This window comes from Ambystoma mexicanum, chromosome 1p, assembly GCF_040938575.1.
Source record: "Ambystoma mexicanum isolate Mex_15411 chromosome 1p, UKY_AmexF1_1, whole genome shotgun sequence".
In the NCBI taxonomy this organism is placed as follows: domain Eukaryota; kingdom Metazoa; phylum Chordata; class Amphibia; order Caudata; family Ambystomatidae; genus Ambystoma; species Ambystoma mexicanum.
This window is the reverse complement of record NC_090921.1, coordinates 100,251,428-100,266,783: the sequence shown is the minus strand read 5'-3', so window position 1 is coordinate 100,266,783 and position 15,356 is coordinate 100,251,428. Positions and strand designations below refer to the sequence as shown.

General features: G+C 48.0%; 12 non-coding genes across 12 annotated transcripts; all 12 read left to right on the top strand.

Annotated features, from left to right (window-relative positions):
• The first annotated feature begins 841 nt into the window (after positions 1 to 841).
• On the top strand, positions 842 to 923 carry TRNAL-UAG (transfer RNA leucine (anticodon UAG)). Its single transcript has one exon. It is a non-coding gene; the product is annotated as a tRNA-Leu (tRNA).
• Positions 924 to 2,067: 1,144 nt separating this feature from the next.
• On the top strand, positions 2,068 to 2,149 carry TRNAL-UAG (transfer RNA leucine (anticodon UAG)). The gene has a single exon. It is a non-coding gene; the product is annotated as a tRNA-Leu (tRNA).
• A 1,144-nt stretch (positions 2,150 to 3,293) lies between these two features.
• On the top strand, positions 3,294 to 3,375 carry TRNAL-UAG (transfer RNA leucine (anticodon UAG)). Its single transcript has one exon. It is a non-coding gene; the product is annotated as a tRNA-Leu (tRNA).
• Positions 3,376 to 4,519: 1,144 nt separating this feature from the next.
• Positions 4,520 to 4,601, top strand: TRNAL-UAG (transfer RNA leucine (anticodon UAG)). Its single transcript has one exon. It is a non-coding gene; the product is annotated as a tRNA-Leu (tRNA).
• A 1,144-nt stretch (positions 4,602 to 5,745) lies between these two features.
• On the top strand, positions 5,746 to 5,827 carry TRNAL-UAG (transfer RNA leucine (anticodon UAG)). The gene has a single exon. It is a non-coding gene; the product is annotated as a tRNA-Leu (tRNA).
• A 1,144-nt stretch (positions 5,828 to 6,971) lies between these two features.
• On the top strand, positions 6,972 to 7,053 carry TRNAL-UAG (transfer RNA leucine (anticodon UAG)). The gene has a single exon. It is a non-coding gene; the product is annotated as a tRNA-Leu (tRNA).
• A 1,144-nt stretch (positions 7,054 to 8,197) lies between these two features.
• On the top strand, positions 8,198 to 8,279 carry TRNAL-UAG (transfer RNA leucine (anticodon UAG)). Its single transcript has one exon. It is a non-coding gene; the product is annotated as a tRNA-Leu (tRNA).
• A 1,144-nt stretch (positions 8,280 to 9,423) lies between these two features.
• TRNAL-UAG (transfer RNA leucine (anticodon UAG)) lies at positions 9,424 to 9,505 on the top strand. The gene has a single exon. It is a non-coding gene; the product is annotated as a tRNA-Leu (tRNA).
• A 1,144-nt stretch (positions 9,506 to 10,649) lies between these two features.
• On the top strand, positions 10,650 to 10,731 carry TRNAL-UAG (transfer RNA leucine (anticodon UAG)). Its single transcript has one exon. It is a non-coding gene; the product is annotated as a tRNA-Leu (tRNA).
• Positions 10,732 to 11,875: 1,144 nt separating this feature from the next.
• TRNAL-UAG (transfer RNA leucine (anticodon UAG)) lies at positions 11,876 to 11,957 on the top strand. The gene has a single exon. It is a non-coding gene; the product is annotated as a tRNA-Leu (tRNA).
• Positions 11,958 to 13,101: 1,144 nt separating this feature from the next.
• TRNAL-UAG (transfer RNA leucine (anticodon UAG)) lies at positions 13,102 to 13,183 on the top strand. The gene has a single exon. It is a non-coding gene; the product is annotated as a tRNA-Leu (tRNA).
• A 1,144-nt stretch (positions 13,184 to 14,327) lies between these two features.
• Positions 14,328 to 14,409, top strand: TRNAL-UAG (transfer RNA leucine (anticodon UAG)). The gene has a single exon. It is a non-coding gene; the product is annotated as a tRNA-Leu (tRNA).
• Positions 14,410 to 15,356: the final 947 nt, after the last annotated feature.

The following is a 15,356-nucleotide window of genomic DNA, read 5'->3' as shown; positions in this document are numbered from 1 at the left end:
TGCTGCATCACAAAAACTCAGTTCAAGACACTTGGCTCCATCCAGTGGAGCTCCTATGCCCAGCTTAGAAACCCCCAGGCACGAGATTGCAAGGTCCCTGGTAATTCTCCCACTCCTGGACACGTCGGAACCAAGTTTCGTATGCACTAGCAGCGAGAACAAAATCCCACATGTGAGGACAATAGGCGTCTTTCATTTAGGGCTAGTGTTAGGCTAAGAGTTTGCAGTAGCTCCTTGGGTCGAGTTAGGGGTCGAATGAGACAAAGCTAAGATTTGCGTTACGGCTGGGGTTGGTCCAGTAAGGATCCCACACACCATGGACCATCGGCGGAGGCCCCGGGTAGGCTTACACTGCGGGCTAATGGTGGACTTCTTTAAAAACGTGAGCACTAAATGGGGCGGGATGTTGACTGAAAGAATGCAGCTAGCTACAGAAATATGCAGAAATAAAGAAAAACACATCTCATTGCATGCCTTTAAAGAGCTTACTCTCCCTACCGGCAATGTTCCTGAACCTTCGCTTCCCAAACATTTTTAGAACCAAAAAAAACCTAGAAAAGATCTGACCTCCCTCACCGGGAATTGAACTCAAGACTGCTGGATGGAGGGGTGCTGACATTGACCACTAGGCTACCAGACTGCTGTTGAACAGAGCACTCCCGAAAGGTGACATTTCAATTTCAGGCTGACAAGTGTGCTTTATTGTTCAGTTCGGGCTTTGCACAGCCAGTGCTAGAATTCAATCCAAGTTCATGCTTTGCTTTGATTTTGAATTAATGGCCAAACCAGCCAATCCCTAAAAAAATACAGGTCTCAGAGGCTCTCGTTTCAGTACCAGCAGGGTAGCGTGGCCGAGCGGTCTAAGGCGCTGGATTTAGGCTCCAGTCTCTTTGGAGGCGTGGGTTCGAATCCCACCGCTGCCAATAGCTGTTTCTTTTTTATCTTCATGCCACGTGTACAGACAGGACAATTGGGAGCCAGGGAATGGCATGTGTTTATGAATTCTTGCTTTTCTGAACACCCAGACTGAAAGCACACATCTGACTCGTGTGCGTTTTCACCAAAAAAGGGTAAAGCATAAATCACTGTTCACTGAAAACGGACATGCGTTCACGATCCTGTCAATAAACACGTGCTTGGCAGGGCCACAAATCTGCCGACACGATGCCCTAATGAATGCACATCTCTTTGCCTTGGTAGTTGCTCCTTTTTGCAGCGCCTTTTCCTGCTGCATCACAAAAACTCAGTTCAAGACACTTGGCTCCATCCAGTGGAGCTCCTATGCCCAGCTTAGAAACCCCCAGGCACGAGATTGCAAGGTCCCTGGTAATTCTCCCACTCCTGGACACGTCGGAACCAAGTTTCGTATGCACTAGCAGCGAGAACAAAATCCCACATGTGAGGACAATAGGCGTCTTTCATTTAGGGCTAGTGTTAGGCTAAGAGTTTGCAGTAGCTCCTTGGGTCGAGTTAGGGGTCGAATGAGACAAAGCTAAGATTTGCGTTACGGCTGGGGTTGGTCCAGTAAGGATCCCACACACCATGGACCATCGGCGGAGGCCCCGGGTAGGCTTACACTGCGGGCTAATGGTGGACTTCTTTAAAAACGTGAGCACTAAATGGGGCGGGATGTTGACTGAAAGAATGCAGCTAGCTACAGAAATATGCAGAAATAAAGAAAAACACATCTCATTGCATGCCTTTAAAGAGCTTACTCTCCCTACCGGCAATGTTCCTGAACCTTCGCTTCCCAAACATTTTTAGAACCAAAAAAAACCTAGAAAAGATCTGACCTCCCTCACCGGGAATTGAACTCAAGACTGCTGGATGGAGGGGTGCTGACATTGACCACTAGGCTACCAGACTGCTGTTGAACAGAGCACTCCCGAAAGGTGACATTTCAATTTCAGGCTGACAAGTGTGCTTTATTGTTCAGTTCGGGCTTTGCACAGCCAGTGCTAGAATTCAATCCAAGTTCATGCTTTGCTTTGATTTTGAATTAATGGCCAAACCAGCCAATCCCTAAAAAAATACAGGTCTCAGAGGCTCTCGTTTCAGTACCAGCAGGGTAGCGTGGCCGAGCGGTCTAAGGCGCTGGATTTAGGCTCCAGTCTCTTTGGAGGCGTGGGTTCGAATCCCACCGCTGCCAATAGCTGTTTCTTTTTTATCTTCATGCCACGTGTACAGACAGGACAATTGGGAGCCAGGGAATGGCATGTGTTTATGAATTCTTGCTTTTCTGAACACCCAGACTGAAAGCACACATCTGACTCGTGTGCGTTTTCACCAAAAAAGGGTAAAGCATAAATCACTGTTCACTGAAAACGGACATGCGTTCACGATCCTGTCAATAAACACGTGCTTGGCAGGGCCACAAATCTGCCGACACGATGCCCTAATGAATGCACATCTCTTTGCCTTGGTAGTTGCTCCTTTTTGCAGCGCCTTTTCCTGCTGCATCACAAAAACTCAGTTCAAGACACTTGGCTCCATCCAGTGGAGCTCCTATGCCCAGCTTAGAAACCCCCAGGCACGAGATTGCAAGGTCCCTGGTAATTCTCCCACTCCTGGACACGTCGGAACCAAGTTTCGTATGCACTAGCAGCGAGAACAAAATCCCACATGTGAGGACAATAGGCGTCTTTCATTTAGGGCTAGTGTTAGGCTAAGAGTTTGCAGTAGCTCCTTGGGTCGAGTTAGGGGTCGAATGAGACAAAGCTAAGATTTGCGTTACGGCTGGGGTTGGTCCAGTAAGGATCCCACACACCATGGACCATCGGCGGAGGCCCCGGGTAGGCTTACACTGCGGGCTAATGGTGGACTTCTTTAAAAACGTGAGCACTAAATGGGGCGGGATGTTGACTGAAAGAATGCAGCTAGCTACAGAAATATGCAGAAATAAAGAAAAACACATCTCATTGCATGCCTTTAAAGAGCTTACTCTCCCTACCGGCAATGTTCCTGAACCTTCGCTTCCCAAACATTTTTAGAACCAAAAAAAACCTAGAAAAGATCTGACCTCCCTCACCGGGAATTGAACTCAAGACTGCTGGATGGAGGGGTGCTGACATTGACCACTAGGCTACCAGACTGCTGTTGAACAGAGCACTCCCGAAAGGTGACATTTCAATTTCAGGCTGACAAGTGTGCTTTATTGTTCAGTTCGGGCTTTGCACAGCCAGTGCTAGAATTCAATCCAAGTTCATGCTTTGCTTTGATTTTGAATTAATGGCCAAACCAGCCAATCCCTAAAAAAATACAGGTCTCAGAGGCTCTCGTTTCAGTACCAGCAGGGTAGCGTGGCCGAGCGGTCTAAGGCGCTGGATTTAGGCTCCAGTCTCTTTGGAGGCGTGGGTTCGAATCCCACCGCTGCCAATAGCTGTTTCTTTTTTATCTTCATGCCACGTGTACAGACAGGACAATTGGGAGCCAGGGAATGGCATGTGTTTATGAATTCTTGCTTTTCTGAACACCCAGACTGAAAGCACACATCTGACTCGTGTGCGTTTTCACCAAAAAAGGGTAAAGCATAAATCACTGTTCACTGAAAACGGACATGCGTTCACGATCCTGTCAATAAACACGTGCTTGGCAGGGCCACAAATCTGCCGACACGATGCCCTAATGAATGCACATCTCTTTGCCTTGGTAGTTGCTCCTTTTTGCAGCGCCTTTTCCTGCTGCATCACAAAAACTCAGTTCAAGACACTTGGCTCCATCCAGTGGAGCTCCTATGCCCAGCTTAGAAACCCCCAGGCACGAGATTGCAAGGTCCCTGGTAATTCTCCCACTCCTGGACACGTCGGAACCAAGTTTCGTATGCACTAGCAGCGAGAACAAAATCCCACATGTGAGGACAATAGGCGTCTTTCATTTAGGGCTAGTGTTAGGCTAAGAGTTTGCAGTAGCTCCTTGGGTCGAGTTAGGGGTCGAATGAGACAAAGCTAAGATTTGCGTTACGGCTGGGGTTGGTCCAGTAAGGATCCCACACACCATGGACCATCGGCGGAGGCCCCGGGTAGGCTTACACTGCGGGCTAATGGTGGACTTCTTTAAAAACGTGAGCACTAAATGGGGCGGGATGTTGACTGAAAGAATGCAGCTAGCTACAGAAATATGCAGAAATAAAGAAAAACACATCTCATTGCATGCCTTTAAAGAGCTTACTCTCCCTACCGGCAATGTTCCTGAACCTTCGCTTCCCAAACATTTTTAGAACCAAAAAAAACCTAGAAAAGATCTGACCTCCCTCACCGGGAATTGAACTCAAGACTGCTGGATGGAGGGGTGCTGACATTGACCACTAGGCTACCAGACTGCTGTCGAACAGAGCACTCCCGAAAGGTGACATTTCAATTTCAGGCTGACAAGTGTGCTTTATTGTTCAGTTCGGGCTTTGCACAGCCAGTGCTAGAATTCAATCCAAGTTCATGCTTTGCTTTGATTTTGAATTAATGGCCAAACCAGCCAATCCCTAAAAAAATACAGGTCTCAGAGGCTCTCGTTTCAGTACCAGCAGGGTAGCGTGGCCGAGCGGTCTAAGGCGCTGGATTTAGGCTCCAGTCTCTTTGGAGGCGTGGGTTCGAATCCCACCGCTGCCAATAGCTGTTTCTTTTTTATCTTCATGCCACGTGTACAGACAGGACAATTGGGAGCCAGGGAATGGCATGTGTTTATGAATTCTTGCTTTTCTGAACACCCAGACTGAAAGCACACATCTGACTCGTGTGCGTTTTCACCAAAAAAGGGTAAAGCATAAATCACTGTTCACTGAAAACGGACATGCGTTCACGATCCTGTCAATAAACACGTGCTTGGCAGGGCCACAAATCTGCCGACACGATGCCCTAATGAATGCACATCTCTTTGCCTTGGTAGTTGCTCCTTTTTGCAGCGCCTTTTCCTGCTGCATCACAAAAACTCAGTTCAAGACACTTGGCTCCATCCAGTGGAGCTCCTATGCCCAGCTTAGAAACCCCCAGGCACGAGATTGCAAGGTCCCTGGTAATTCTCCCACTCCTGGACACGTCGGAACCAAGTTTCGTATGCACTAGCAGCGAGAACAAAATCCCACATGTGAGGACAATAGGCGTCTTTCATTTAGGGCTAGTGTTAGGCTAAGAGTTTGCAGTAGCTCCTTGGGTCGAGTTAGGGGTCGAATGAGACAAAGCTAAGATTTGCGTTACGGCTGGGGTTGGTCCAGTAAGGATCCCACACACCATGGACCATCGGCGGAGGCCCCGGGTAGGCTTACACTGCGGGCTAATGGTGGACTTCTTTAAAAACGTGAGCACTAAATGGGGCGGGATGTTGACTGAAAGAATGCAGCTAGCTACAGAAATATGCAGAAATAAAGAAAAACACATCTCATTGCATGCCTTTAAAGAGCTTACTCTCCCTACCGGCAATGTTCCTGAACCTTCGCTTCCCAAACATTTTTAGAACCAAAAAAAACCTAGAAAAGATCTGACCTCCCTCACCGGGAATTGAACTCAAGACTGCTGGATGGAGGGGTGCTGACATTGACCACTAGGCTACCAGACTGCTGTTGAACAGAGCACTCCCGAAAGGTGACATTTCAATTTCAGGCTGACAAGTGTGCTTTATTGTTCAGTTCGGGCTTTGCACAGCCAGTGCTAGAATTCAATCCAAGTTCATGCTTTGCTTTGATTTTGAATTAATGGCCAAACCAGCCAATCCCTAAAAAAATACAGGTCTCAGAGGCTCTCGTTTCAGTACCAGCAGGGTAGCGTGGCCGAGCGGTCTAAGGCGCTGGATTTAGGCTCCAGTCTCTTTGGAGGCGTGGGTTCGAATCCCACCGCTGCCAATAGCTGTTTCTTTTTTATCTTCATGCCACGTGTACAGACAGGACAATTGGGAGCCAGGGAATGGCATGTGTTTATGAATTCTTGCTTTTCTGAACACCCAGACTGAAAGCACACATCTGACTCGTGTGCGTTTTCACCAAAAAAGGGTAAAGCATAAATCACTGTTCACTGAAAACGGACATGCGTTCACGATCCTGTCAATAAACACGTGCTTGGCAGGGCCACAAATCTGCCGACACGATGCCCTAATGAATGCACATCTCTTTGCCTTGGTAGTTGCTCCTTTTTGCAGCGCCTTTTCCTGCTGCATCACAAAAACTCAGTTCAAGACACTTGGCTCCATCCAGTGGAGCTCCTATGCCCAGCTTAGAAACCCCCAGGCACGAGATTGCAAGGTCCCTGGTAATTCTCCCACTCCTGGACACGTCGGAACCAAGTTTCGTATGCACTAGCAGCGAGAACAAAATCCCACATGTGAGGACAATAGGCGTCTTTCATTTAGGGCTAGTGTTAGGCTAAGAGTTTGCAGTAGCTCCTTGGGTCGAGTTAGGGGTCGAATGAGACAAAGCTAAGATTTGCGTTACGGCTGGGGTTGGTCCAGTAAGGATCCCACACACCATGGACCATCGGCGGAGGCCCCGGGTAGGCTTACACTGCGGGCTAATGGTGGACTTCTTTAAAAACGTGAGCACTAAATGGGGCGGGATGTTGACTGAAAGAATGCAGCTAGCTACAGAAATATGCAGAAATAAAGAAAAACACATCTCATTGCATGCCTTTAAAGAGCTTACTCTCCCTACCGGCAATGTTCCTGAACCTTCGCTTCCCAAACATTTTTAGAACCAAAAAAAACCTAGAAAAGATCTGACCTCCCTCACCGGGAATTGAACTCAAGACTGCTGGATGGAGGGGTGCTGACATTGACCACTAGGCTACCAGACTGCTGTCGAACAGAGCACTCCCGAAAGGTGACATTTCAATTTCAGGCTGACAAGTGTGCTTTATTGTTCAGTTCGGGCTTTGCACAGCCAGTGCTAGAATTCAATCCAAGTTCATGCTTTGCTTTGATTTTGAATTAATGGCCAAACCAGCCAATCCCTAAAAAAATACAGGTCTCAGAGGCTCTCGTTTCAGTACCAGCAGGGTAGCGTGGCCGAGCGGTCTAAGGCGCTGGATTTAGGCTCCAGTCTCTTTGGAGGCGTGGGTTCGAATCCCACCGCTGCCAATAGCTGTTTCTTTTTTATCTTCATGCCACGTGTACAGACAGGACAATTGGGAGCCAGGGAATGGCATGTGTTTATGAATTCTTGCTTTTCTGAACACCCAGACTGAAAGCACACATCTGACTCGTGTGCGTTTTCACCAAAAAAGGGTAAAGCATAAATCACTGTTCACTGAAAACGGACATGCGTTCACGATCCTGTCAATAAACACGTGCTTGGCAGGGCCACAAATCTGCCGACACGATGCCCTAATGAATGCACATCTCTTTGCCTTGGTAGTTGCTCCTTTTTGCAGCGCCTTTTCCTGCTGCATCACAAAAACTCAGTTCAAGACACTTGGCTCCATCCAGTGGAGCTCCTATGCCCAGCTTAGAAACCCCCAGGCACGAGATTGCAAGGTCCCTGGTAATTCTCCCACTCCTGGACACGTCGGAACCAAGTTTCGTATGCACTAGCAGCGAGAACAAAATCCCACATGTGAGGACAATAGGCGTCTTTCATTTAGGGCTAGTGTTAGGCTAAGAGTTTGCAGTAGCTCCTTGGGTCGAGTTAGGGGTCGAATGAGACAAAGCTAAGATTTGCGTTACGGCTGGGGTTGGTCCAGTAAGGATCCCACACACCATGGACCATCGGCGGAGGCCCCGGGTAGGCTTACACTGCGGGCTAATGGTGGACTTCTTTAAAAACGTGAGCACTAAATGGGGCGGGATGTTGACTGAAAGAATGCAGCTAGCTACAGAAATATGCAGAAATAAAGAAAAACACATCTCATTGCATGCCTTTAAAGAGCTTACTCTCCCTACCGGCAATGTTCCTGAACCTTCGCTTCCCAAACATTTTTAGAACCAAAAAAAACCTAGAAAAGATCTGACCTCCCTCACCGGGAATTGAACTCAAGACTGCTGGATGGAGGGGTGCTGACATTGACCACTAGGCTACCAGACTGCTGTCGAACAGAGCACTCCCGAAAGGTGACATTTCAATTTCAGGCTGACAAGTGTGCTTTATTGTTCAGTTCGGGCTTTGCACAGCCAGTGCTAGAATTCAATCCAAGTTCATGCTTTGCTTTGATTTTGAATTAATGGCCAAACCAGCCAATCCCTAAAAAAATACAGGTCTCAGAGGCTCTCGTTTCAGTACCAGCAGGGTAGCGTGGCCGAGCGGTCTAAGGCGCTGGATTTAGGCTCCAGTCTCTTTGGAGGCGTGGGTTCGAATCCCACCGCTGCCAATAGCTGTTTCTTTTTTATCTTCATGCCACGTGTACAGACAGGACAATTGGGAGCCAGGGAATGGCATGTGTTTATGAATTCTTGCTTTTCTGAACACCCAGACTGAAAGCACACATCTGACTCGTGTGCGTTTTCACCAAAAAAGGGTAAAGCATAAATCACTGTTCACTGAAAACGGACATGCGTTCACGATCCTGTCAATAAACACGTGCTTGGCAGGGCCACAAATCTGCCGACACGATGCCCTAATGAATGCACATCTCTTTGCCTTGGTAGTTGCTCCTTTTTGCAGCGCCTTTTCCTGCTGCATCACAAAAACTCAGTTCAAGACACTTGGCTCCATCCAGTGGAGCTCCTATGCCCAGCTTAGAAACCCCCAGGCACGAGATTGCAAGGTCCCTGGTAATTCTCCCACTCCTGGACACGTCGGAACCAAGTTTCGTATGCACTAGCAGCGAGAACAAAATCCCACATGTGAGGACAATAGGCGTCTTTCATTTAGGGCTAGTGTTAGGCTAAGAGTTTGCAGTAGCTCCTTGGGTCGAGTTAGGGGTCGAATGAGACAAAGCTAAGATTTGCGTTACGGCTGGGGTTGGTCCAGTAAGGATCCCACACACCATGGACCATCGGCGGAGGCCCCGGGTAGGCTTACACTGCGGGCTAATGGTGGACTTCTTTAAAAACGTGAGCACTAAATGGGGCGGGATGTTGACTGAAAGAATGCAGCTAGCTACAGAAATATGCAGAAATAAAGAAAAACACATCTCATTGCATGCCTTTAAAGAGCTTACTCTCCCTACCGGCAATGTTCCTGAACCTTCGCTTCCCAAACATTTTTAGAACCAAAAAAAACCTAGAAAAGATCTGACCTCCCTCACCGGGAATTGAACTCAAGACTGCTGGATGGAGGGGTGCTGACATTGACCACTAGGCTACCAGACTGCTGTTGAACAGAGCACTCCCGAAAGGTGACATTTCAATTTCAGGCTGACAAGTGTGCTTTATTGTTCAGTTCGGGCTTTGCACAGCCAGTGCTAGAATTCAATCCAAGTTCATGCTTTGCTTTGATTTTGAATTAATGGCCAAACCAGCCAATCCCTAAAAAAATACAGGTCTCAGAGGCTCTCGTTTCAGTACCAGCAGGGTAGCGTGGCCGAGCGGTCTAAGGCGCTGGATTTAGGCTCCAGTCTCTTTGGAGGCGTGGGTTCGAATCCCACCGCTGCCAATAGCTGTTTCTTTTTTATCTTCATGCCACGTGTACAGACAGGACAATTGGGAGCCAGGGAATGGCATGTGTTTATGAATTCTTGCTTTTCTGAACACCCAGACTGAAAGCACACATCTGACTCGTGTGCGTTTTCACCAAAAAAGGGTAAAGCATAAATCACTGTTCACTGAAAACGGACATGCGTTCACGATCCTGTCAATAAACACGTGCTTGGCAGGGCCACAAATCTGCCGACACGATGCCCTAATGAATGCACATCTCTTTGCCTTGGTAGTTGCTCCTTTTTGCAGCGCCTTTTCCTGCTGCATCACAAAAACTCAGTTCAAGACACTTGGCTCCATCCAGTGGAGCTCCTATGCCCAGCTTAGAAACCCCCAGGCACGAGATTGCAAGGTCCCTGGTAATTCTCCCACTCCTGGACACGTCGGAACCAAGTTTCGTATGCACTAGCAGCGAGAACAAAATCCCACATGTGAGGACAATAGGCGTCTTTCATTTAGGGCTAGTGTTAGGCTAAGAGTTTGCAGTAGCTCCTTGGGTCGAGTTAGGGGTCGAATGAGACAAAGCTAAGATTTGCGTTACGGCTGGGGTTGGTCCAGTAAGGATCCCACACACCATGGACCATCGGCGGAGGCCCCGGGTAGGCTTACACTGCGGGCTAATGGTGGACTTCTTTAAAAACGTGAGCACTAAATGGGGCGGGATGTTGACTGAAAGAATGCAGCTAGCTACAGAAATATGCAGAAATAAAGAAAAACACATCTCATTGCATGCCTTTAAAGAGCTTACTCTCCCTACCGGCAATGTTCCTGAACCTTCGCTTCCCAAACATTTTTAGAACCAAAAAAAACCTAGAAAAGATCTGACCTCCCTCACCGGGAATTGAACTCAAGACTGCTGGATGGAGGGGTGCTGACATTGACCACTAGGCTACCAGACTGCTGTCGAACAGAGCACTCCCGAAAGGTGACATTTCAATTTCAGGCTGACAAGTGTGCTTTATTGTTCAGTTCGGGCTTTGCACAGCCAGTGCTAGAATTCAATCCAAGTTCATGCTTTGCTTTGATTTTGAATTAATGGCCAAACCAGCCAATCCCTAAAAAAATACAGGTCTCAGAGGCTCTCGTTTCAGTACCAGCAGGGTAGCGTGGCCGAGCGGTCTAAGGCGCTGGATTTAGGCTCCAGTCTCTTTGGAGGCGTGGGTTCGAATCCCACCGCTGCCAATAGCTGTTTCTTTTTTATCTTCATGCCACGTGTACAGACAGGACAATTGGGAGCCAGGGAATGGCATGTGTTTATGAATTCTTGCTTTTCTGAACACCCAGACTGAAAGCACACATCTGACTCGTGTGCGTTTTCACCAAAAAAGGGTAAAGCATAAATCACTGTTCACTGAAAACGGACATGCGTTCACGATCCTGTCAATAAACACGTGCTTGGCAGGGCCACAAATCTGCCGACACGATGCCCTAATGAATGCACATCTCTTTGCCTTGGTAGTTGCTCCTTTTTGCAGCGCCTTTTCCTGCTGCATCACAAAAACTCAGTTCAAGACACTTGGCTCCATCCAGTGGAGCTCCTATGCCCAGCTTAGAAACCCCCAGGCACGAGATTGCAAGGTCCCTGGTAATTCTCCCACTCCTGGACACGTCGGAACCAAGTTTCGTATGCACTAGCAGCGAGAACAAAATCCCACATGTGAGGACAATAGGCGTCTTTCATTTAGGGCTAGTGTTAGGCTAAGAGTTTGCAGTAGCTCCTTGGGTCGAGTTAGGGGTCGAATGAGACAAAGCTAAGATTTGCGTTACGGCTGGGGTTGGTCCAGTAAGGATCCCACACACCATGGACCATCGGCGGAGGCCCCGGGTAGGCTTACACTGCGGGCTAATGGTGGACTTCTTTAAAAACGTGAGCACTAAATGGGGCGGGATGTTGACTGAAAGAATGCAGCTAGCTACAGAAATATGCAGAAATAAAGAAAAACACATCTCATTGCATGCCTTTAAAGAGCTTACTCTCCCTACCGGCAATGTTCCTGAACCTTCGCTTCCCAAACATTTTTAGAACCAAAAAAAACCTAGAAAAGATCTGACCTCCCTCACCGGGAATTGAACTCAAGACTGCTGGATGGAGGGGTGCTGACATTGACCACTAGGCTACCAGACTGCTGTTGAACAGAGCACTCCCGAAAGGTGACATTTCAATTTCAGGCTGACAAGTGTGCTTTATTGTTCAGTTCGGGCTTTGCACAGCCAGTGCTAGAATTCAATCCAAGTTCATGCTTTGCTTTGATTTTGAATTAATGGCCAAACCAGCCAATCCCTAAAAAAATACAGGTCTCAGAGGCTCTCGTTTCAGTACCAGCAGGGTAGCGTGGCCGAGCGGTCTAAGGCGCTGGATTTAGGCTCCAGTCTCTTTGGAGGCGTGGGTTCGAATCCCACCGCTGCCAATAGCTGTTTCTTTTTTATCTTCATGCCACGTGTACAGACAGGACAATTGGGAGCCAGGGAATGGCATGTGTTTATGAATTCTTGCTTTTCTGAACACCCAGACTGAAAGCACACATCTGACTCGTGTGCGTTTTCACCAAAAAAGGGTAAAGCATAAATCACTGTTCACTGAAAACGGACATGCGTTCACGATCCTGTCAATAAACACGTGCTTGGCAGGGCCACAAATCTGCCGACACGATGCCCTAATGAATGCACATCTCTTTGCCTTGGTAGTTGCTCCTTTTTGCAGCGCCTTTTCCTGCTGCATCACAAAAACTCAGTTCAAGACACTTGGCTCCATCCAGTGGAGCTCCTATGCCCAGCTTAGAAACCCCCAGGCACGAGATTGCAAGGTCCCTGGTAATTCTCCCACTCCTGGACACGTCGGAACCAAGTTTCGTATGCACTAGCAGCGAGAACAAAATCCCACATGTGAGGACAATAGGCGTCTTTCATTTAGGGCTAGTGTTAGGCTAAGAGTTTGCAGTAGCTCCTTGGGTCGAGTTAGGGGTCGAATGAGACAAAGCTAAGATTTGCGTTACGGCTGGGGTTGGTCCAGTAAGGATCCCACACACCATGGACCATCGGCGGAGGCCCCGGGTAGGCTTACACTGCGGGCTAATGGTGGACTTCTTTAAAAACGTGAGCACTAAATGGGGCGGGATGTTGACTGAAAGAATGCAGCTAGCTACAGAAATATGCAGAAATAAAGAAAAACACATCTCATTGCATGCCTTTAAAGAGCTTACTCTCCCTACCGGCAATGTTCCTGAACCTTCGCTTCCCAAACATTTTTAGAACCAAAAAAAACCTAGAAAAGATCTGACCTCCCTCACCGGGAATTGAACTCAAGACTGCTGGATGGAGGGGTGCTGACATTGACCACTAGGCTACCAGACTGCTGTTGAACAGAGCACTCCCGAAAGGTGACATTTCAATTTCAGGCTGACAAGTGTGCTTTATTGTTCAGTTCGGGCTTTGCACAGCCAGTGCTAGAATTCAATCCAAGTTCATGCTTTGCTTTGATTTTGAATTAATGGCCAAACCAGCCAATCCCTAAAAAAATACAGGTCTCAGAGGCTCTCGTTTCAGTACCAGCAGGGTAGCGTGGCCGAGCGGTCTAAGGCGCTGGATTTAGGCTCCAGTCTCTTTGGAGGCGTGGGTTCGAATCCCACCGCTGCCAATAGCTGTTTCTTTTTTATCTTCATGCCACGTGTACAGACAGGACAATTGGGAGCCAGGGAATGGCATGTGTTTATGAATTCTTGCTTTTCTGAACACCCAGACTGAAAGCACACATCTGACTCGTGTGCGTTTTCACCAAAAAAGGGTAAAGCATAAATCACTGTTCACTGAAAACGGACATGCGTTCACGATCCTGTCAATAAACACGTGCTTGGCAGGGCCACAAATCTGCCGACACGATGCCCTAATGAATGCACATCTCTTTGCCTTGGTAGTTGCTCCTTTTTGCAGCGCCTTTTCCTGCTGCATCACAAAAACTCAGTTCAAGACACTTGGCTCCATCCAGTGGAGCTCCTATGCCCAGCTTAGAAACCCCCAGGCACGAGATTGCAAGGTCCCTGGTAATTCTCCCACTCCTGGACACGTCGGAACCAAGTTTCGTATGCACTAGCAGCGAGAACAAAATCCCACATGTGAGGACAATAGGCGTCTTTCATTTAGGGCTAGTGTTAGGCTAAGAGTTTGCAGTAGCTCCTTGGGTCGAGTTAGGGGTCGAATGAGACAAAGCTAAGATTTGCGTTACGGCTGGGGTTGGTCCAGTAAGGATCCCACACACCATGGACCATCGGCGGAGGCCCCGGGTAGGCTTACACTGCGGGCTAATGGTGGACTTCTTTAAAAACGTGAGCACTAAATGGGGCGGGATGTTGACTGAAAGAATGCAGCTAGCTACAGAAATATGCAGAAATAAAGAAAAACACATCTCATTGCATGCCTTTAAAGAGCTTACTCTCCCTACCGGCAATGTTCCTGAACCTTCGCTTCCCAAACATTTTTAGAACCAAAAAAAACCTAGAAAAGATCTGACCTCCCTCACCGGGAATTGAACTCAAGACTGCTGGATGGAGGGGTGCTGACATTGACCACTAGGCTACCAGACTGCTGTTGAACAGAGCACTCCCGAAAGGTGACATTTCAATTTCAGGCTGACAAGTGTGCTTTATTGTTCAGTTCGGGCTTTGCACAGCCAGTGCTAGAATTCAATCCAAGTTCATGCTTTGCTTTGATTTTGAATTAATGGCCAAACCAGCCAATCCCTAAAAAAATACAGGTCTCAGAGGCTCTCGTTTCAGTACCAGCAGGGTAGCGTGGCCGAGCGGTCTAAGGCGCTGGATTTAGGCTCCAGTCTCTTTGGAGGCGTGGGTTCGAATCCCACCGCTGCCAATAGCTGTTTCTTTTTTATCTTCATGCCACGTGTACAGACAGGACAATTGGGAGCCAGGGAATGGCATGTGTTTATGAATTCTTGCTTTTCTGAACACCCAGACTGAAAGCACACATCTGACTCGTGTGCGTTTTCACCAAAAAAGGGTAAAGCATAAATCACTGTTCACTGAAAACGGACATGCGTTCACGATCCTGTCAATAAACACGTGCTTGGCAGGGCCACAAATCTGCCGACACGATGCCCTAATGAATGCACATCTCTTTGCCTTGGTAGTTGCTCCTTTTTGCAGCGCCTTTTCCTGCTGCATCACAAAAACTCAGTTCAAGACACTTGGCTCCATCCAGTGGAGCTCCTATGCCCAGCTTAGAAACCCCCAGGCACGAGATTGCAAGGTCCCTGGTAATTCTCCCACTCCTGGACACGTCGGAACCAAGTTTCGTATGCACTAGCAGCGAGAACAAAATCCCACATGTGAGGACAATAGGCGTCTTTCATTTAGGGCTAGTGTTAGGCTAAGAGTTTGCAGTAGCTCCTTGGGTCGAGTTAGGGGTCGAATGAGACAAAGCTAAGATTTGCGTTACGGCTGGGGTTGGTCCAGTAAGGATCCCACACACCATGGACCATCGGCGGAGGCCCCGGGTAGGCTTACACTGCGGGCTAATGGTGGACTTCTTTAAAAACGTGAGCACTAAATGGGGCGGGATGTTGACTGAAAGAATGCAGCTAGCTACAGAAATATGCAGAAATAAAGAAAAACACATCTCATTGCATGCCTTTAAAGAGCTTACTCTCCCTACCGGCAATGTTCCTGAACCTTCGCTTCCCAAACATTTTTAGAACCAAAAAAAACCTAGAAAAGATCTGACCTCCCTCACCGGGAATTGAACTCAAGACTGCTGGATGGAGGGGTGCTGACATTGACCACTAGGCTACCAGACTGCTG